General features: G+C 40.4%; 1 long non-coding RNA gene across 1 annotated transcript; it reads right to left on the reverse strand.

Annotated features, from left to right (window-relative positions):
• Positions 1-1,489: 1,489 nt before the first annotated feature.
• LOC119265402 lies at positions 1,490-4,980 on the reverse strand. Its single transcript, XR_005131630.1, has 2 exons — positions 3,561-4,980; positions 1,490-3,248 (listed from the first exon to the last, which is right to left on the reverse strand). It is a non-coding gene; the product is annotated as an uncharacterized LOC119265402 (long non-coding RNA).
• Between the last annotated feature and the right edge of the window lie 1,477 nt (positions 4,981-6,457).

Here is a 6,457-nt window from a genome sequence, read left to right on the forward strand (position 1 = left end):
GATGGTGGACTAGGCCTGCCCAACTTTAAACACTATTACTGGGCTGCAAACGCCAGAGCAATTTCCTTTTGGCAACTGGGATCACGTGAGGGACTCATTTTGAATTCTACACCACTGTGGGTTAAATATGAGGCCGGATCAGTTACAAAGACATCCTTACCGGTCTTTCTGTTTTCTAAGGTGTCACCTAGCAATACTTTAATAAATAACAATTTCATTATTAAAAACTCACTTAAGATCTTAAACCAGATCAAACGCTTCACTAATGCACCACTAACTTCAGTCTATACCCCAATTATGTGTAACCATTTCTTTCTACCTGCTAAGATGGATAAAGCCTTTTCTGTTTTCGAAAGCAAAGGACTAAGAACTATAGAGGACTTGTATGTAGATGGGACCTTTATTTCATTTAATCAATTCAAAGATAAATTTAACCTTTCGCATATACATTTTTTCCGTTATTTACAGCTTCGGCATTACGTAAGACAAAATATTTCTCATTTTGAATCAAAGCCAAGCGATCACACATTATTTGGTTTTTTACACACAGACCCCACATCTAAACAATTGATTTCACATTTTATCACAGTTTTGAGATCTACTCCAGACACAACTAAATTTAGAGAGGCCTGGGCGAGAGAGATTGGTAGCGAAATTACAGAAGAGGTGTGGGTGGAGAGCCTGTCTCGGGTATTATGCTGCTCTGTAAATTCTCGATACAGGCTGATTCAGTTTAAAGTGCTTCACCGGCTGCATTACTCCAGGACCAAATTACATAAGATTTTTGAATCCATCTCACCTCTCTGTGAAAGATGCAAAATTGAGGAGGGCTCTTTGACTCATATGTTTATAACCTGCCCTGTGTTGCAGACCTTTTGGTCAAGAATTTTTGATTGGCTTTCCAAAATCCTTGAAATAAAATTAGACTTTGATCCCATAATCGTAATATGCGGGTGTTCTGCATTATCATCCACCTTCCCTTACAAGATACAACAGGTGGTGATGGCTGCTATGATTGTGGCCAAGAAGCTGCTCCTTTTAAATTGGAAATCGCCTTCAGCTCCATCGTTCAAACATTGGCTAGCTGAGATGCTCAATTTTGCCTCTATGGAGCATTTATGTAGCCGTCGACCAAGTGCACAGAAGTACATTAACCATATTTGGAATCCAATAATCAGTTATTTTAAGTAAATGTAAGACCACAAATGTAAGTAAATGTAAGAAAATGTAAGACCCCTTTTTTTTTTTTTTTTTTTTTTTTTCCTCTTTCTCTTCTTCAATGCTGCTATTGTACATGCTACTGTCACTGTTGTTGTTATTTTTACTATTATTATCATATCATTCTGTTGGTATTATTATTTTTATTTATTTATTTTTTTAATGTGCTTGATAGGAGGGGGTTGGGTTAGATTGTCTGATATGTACACTCTTTTTGTTAGTTTGAACTGATTATACAACCAAAATAAGCTAAAATAAAGTATTCAAAAAAAAGAGCCTCAAGAGTTTTAATAAACTCGAGTGTTCTCCACACGTTTACAGTACGTTTACACACAAATCCACCAACGTTTACACCACTCATGATTTTAAATCATTTAAATGCAATTCATTTTTTAGAAAAATGACTACATCAGCTGCTTTATTTACATTTACATTATCACAGGGCATCACAAAGCTCCATTCACAGGCAGTGACAATAAACACTGCACTGCACAAGATCTTAAATCTTGTCAACACGTCTAATATATATCATTATGAAATGCAGGTCACTGCTGTCGGTGAAACAACCTTGGATTTGACATGATTTGAAAGTGCCTGTTGTTCTTTACATTGTGTGTAAATTTCACGATGAATGGACCAAAACAAGCAGCCCAAAAATGACGTCTGGTTCCATTGACTTACATTAAAAGTAAAGGTTCCTCCTGCAGATAGCTTTGCATGTTCTAGGCATTATTTTTGAAAATGAGCAAAATTGTCAGATAAGATGATTTAACCCCAAAATATTACATAAAATAAATGTCAAAGTCTAGAAATAGGTTGCGTAATGCTATTCTCACAACAACCTGATAACGAGAAATATAAGACATCGTCACTGACAGGCACAAACATTCTTCACTTCTAATGTAAGTCGATGCGAAGAGGCTTCATTAAAAGCGATTTCAAAGAATTTCAACTAGTCATCATGAAAAGTAACGCAAAGGGCAGCCGGTGTGTTCAAACCACGGAGAACAATAAAAATGGACAAAAATGGAGATGCATGTTTTCTTTGCACAGTGATGATATGCTGACTAGATCAGAGAGGATTTCACCTGAGATGCCACTTTTGCAGTGCCTTCAACGAAAATAACCTCACTGGTTGTTATTATCCACTTATATTAAGACAGCACTAAAATAAAACACTCCGTAATAAAATGTGGGTTTCCTCCGGGTTCTCCGGTTTCCCCCCACAGTCCAAAGACATGCAGTCAGGCCGATTGGACGTGCACTGCCCCTAGGTGTGGACTGGCGGCCTGTCCAGGGTGTGTCCTGCCTTCCGCCCGATGACCGCTGGGATAGGCTCCCACGACCCTGAGGGAGAAGCAGCTTAGAAAATGGATGGATGAATAAAGTGGGGCTACAAATTGAGTTCAATTAGTCGGCCAGAAGTGCAGCGTGAAGCATTTCGGCTGCTGTCCTTGAGTAACCGGCTTTGAGATACAGAAGACGACGCTCGGTTCCCTCACTGTTCCCCGGAGCCCTGCTGGTGACATCCCGTATAAATAAAAATGAATGGCCATGCTGCATTACCGCGATCCGAAAAAGTGCCCATGACTTAGGAATGTGTGGGAATAAGAAAATTAACACGTGGCCACAACTTAGGTGTGGGAGTGAGACAATTAAGCCTTGACCATAACTTAATAAGGCATGAGGTGGTCAGGCTTAATTATCTCATTCCCACACCTTACTAAGTTGTGGCCACTCATTAGGATCTTGATCCCATGCCTTATTAAGTCATGGCCATGACTTAATTATCTCATTCTTAGTGAGGTGTGGGAGTGAGATAATTGAGCCTTGACCATTAGGCATGGGGTGGTCAAGCTCAATTGATCCCACGCCTTATTAAGTCATGTCCACGACTTAATTATCTCGTTCCCACACCTTACTCAGTTGTGGCCACGCATTAGGATCTCATTCCCATGCTTTAATAAGTCGTGGCCATGGCTTGATCATTTCATAAGTTGTGGCTATGCATTAGAATCTCACTCCCACACCTTACTAAGTCGTGACCACTCATTAGGATCTTGATCCCATGCCTTATTAAGTCATGGCCTCGACTTAATTATCTCATTCTTAGTGAGGTGTGGGAGTGAGATAAATTGAGCCTTGACCATAAGGCATGGGGTGGTCAAACTTATTTGATCCCACTCCTTATTAAGTCATGTCCACGGCTTAATTATCTCGTTCCCATATGTTACTCAGTTGTGGCCACGCATTAGGATCTCATTCCCATGCTTTAATAAGTCGTGGCCATGGCTTGATCATTTCATAAGTTGTGGCTATGCATTAGAATCTCACTCCCACACCTTACTAAGTTGTGGCCACGACTTCATTTTCTCGTTACATCTATTTATATGGGATGTCACCAGCAGGACTCAGTACCATTCAGTCTAATTCACCTGATATGAACTATGCATGTCAACTGATGGTGACTGAGTAATAACTGGCAGCAATTCTCCATATTCTGGAGACGTTTTGAGTTTGACGATATTCACTGCTTGTGTTTTTAATGTTGTAAAGGCACTTGCTGGTCTGTAATGCAGCTCCGAAATACACTGCATGTCCAAAAGTGAGTTAACCCTAATCAGTGAGTGGGATAGTGTAGAGGGTAACACCTTCTACGCTGTTGACTGGGGTTCAATCCCCACCTGGGCAAACACCCTACACTATACCAATAAGAGTCCTTGGGCAAGACTCCTAACACCACCTTTGTCTGCCTGTGTAAATTGATCAAATTGTAAGTCACTCTGGATAAGAGCGTCAGCCAAATGCTGTAAAAGTGAGTTCAGCTTAGCTACATCCACTGCTGCCACAGGTATATAATCTCCATTTAAACGCTTTGACCAATAGAACGGGACGCTCTGGAGCAGCTGCACATGAGCCTAATGTCATCATGCTCAATGCCACATGCAAGCTAGAAGGGTATGAAGACCCCAGCGTCGGCTGTGGAGCAGTGGAACTGTGTTCTCTGGAGTGATGAAGCTCCATGACCTCACTAATACTCAATCAAAACCTCACAGCAATGTTCAACATCTAGTGTAAAGCCTTCCTAGAAGGGTAGAGGCTGTTACTGCAGCACAGGGGGACAAACTCACTGTTGCCACCTTTCATTTCAGAGGAAGCGCTGGGTGAGCAAGTGTCTACAAACTTTTGGACATACAGGGTGTGTAGCCCATGTCAATAACACTGTCCATTGACTGTTAAAGTAAACAATGACTCAAGCACGTAGAGGATGATGAAACAAACCAGGATACAGTTTAGGGAAATGGGAGTTTTGTCCATATAGCACAAAACCTCTTGTAAGGGGCGGATCTTGCGATGACTCATTTCAATATCTGCCCAGGAGAAGAAGCCTTGCGGAAATCTGCCATCAACTGTGATCTGATTTTTACAGAATGCATCATTTATATGCCAAATCATTTGCATTCATCAAAACCTGTTGCTCCCCTGGAGTTCAACACTAAATATTTGGTAAGACAATTTGAAGGCTACCTGCTTTAGGACTTCCAAAATGGTAACTTTACAGGAGAAGGAGAAAACCTACTTCACTTTCAATATAAACGAATGGAACCGGAAGTTTTTGCGCTTCATTTTGGGTCATTTCTCTTAGTCGATACATCATGGAATTTATATACAATGTAAAGGACAACAGGCATTTCCAAATTATGTAAAAAAATTAAAAACATCAAAAAATCTCATAACCCGTTAGGGTTCATGCAGAAAATGGGGGGGCAGAAAATGGGGGCAGTTGTGGGCTGGAGGTTAGGGATCTGGCCCTGTGACTGGAAGGTGGCTGGTTCGATCCTCAGTGCTTGAGCAAGACACCCAACCCCCAACTGCTCCCCGGGCGCTGCGGATTGGGCTGCCCACCGCTCTGGGCAAGTGTGCTCACTGCCCCCTAGTGTGTGTGTGTGTATTCACTAGTGTGTATGTGGTGTTTCACTTCACGAATGGGTTAAATTCCCCGTTTGTGGGATTAAAAAAAGCATCACTTCACTTAAATGGAGATAGAAGGTTTTCTTCCAACCACGGCGATATGTAAGTATTGAATTATGCACTCATGAAGTTAGCAGCTGAGTATTTATGAAGAGTTTATGCCATTAACCGGAAGATGACGCAGGATGCTTTATGAAGTAAATGTATTAAGCCTGGCACTTTTCATATAGTGTTTTTTATTTAGGCCTCTGCATAGCCTTGTATAAGTGCCATCATTTGAGGAGCACAGTTATAACAGTGTTATAAATGAAACAAACTGTCCGTCACTTTAGTTTAAGGTCCCTTATGACAGTACGATGTTATTTACTTCATAAAACATCTTAGGTCATCTTCCGATTAATAACATAAGCTGTCCATAAACACTCCAGTAACGCTTTATGCATATGTTATTCAATGCTTATTCATGTGTAATAAAGTCCTTATGCAGGTAGCCTTCAAATGAATTGTTACCAAATATTTTAAAGCTGAAGTGAACAGCCTTGATCAGTTTGGGTTATAATATTACACTTCATGAAACATAAGCTGGCATCTATTAGAGACCACTTCTCGCATCACATGCAATGCGATTGATAACACGTGCATTAAGGTATGCAGCGTATTTTTTGGTTCATCTTAAAGGAAGTTACAACAGAATATTTGGGGGCCGTCCCTGTATTTCTGGGAGAAACTGCTAAAGGGGGTCAAAAGGTCTAATTTTATATTTACATATCAAAAGGAAAAATGTTTTTTTACTCTTTTAAAGCTAAACTAAACACTCTCCATCATCAAAACTGTTTTAAAACTGTTTCTTCAGTATTTTTTATATTTTATATATATATGGTTATGCTTTAACATCATCCTCTGACAAGAAGAGAAATCAGAAATGGGGGCATCTTACCTTGGGGGGCTTGTCTGATGAAGTAAAATGGACAGAAAATGCCAAAAAACACCGATCGCTACATATCAGTAGAGTTATACTGATAACTGTACACAATTAGGAAATAAAACGCACCCTAAATATCCAGGTTACAGCAGATGACACCTCAAACGTGATTGCCCTGGAGTAAAGGGTTTACTCCAGTCCTTCAACCTGATCTCCATCTGCTGCTTCTGCTTCAGCACCAGCTCATCGGCTTGCACCGTAAATGCATCCCGAGTCTTCTTAAAGCAAAACTATTTGGACAGGGTGCTGCAGATTCAGCAGATACAGATCAGTTTGAAATATGAG

Source organism: Pygocentrus nattereri, chromosome 16, assembly GCF_015220715.1.
Source record: "Pygocentrus nattereri isolate fPygNat1 chromosome 16, fPygNat1.pri, whole genome shotgun sequence".
Taxonomy (NCBI): Eukaryota; Metazoa; Chordata; class Actinopteri; order Characiformes; family Serrasalmidae; genus Pygocentrus; species Pygocentrus nattereri.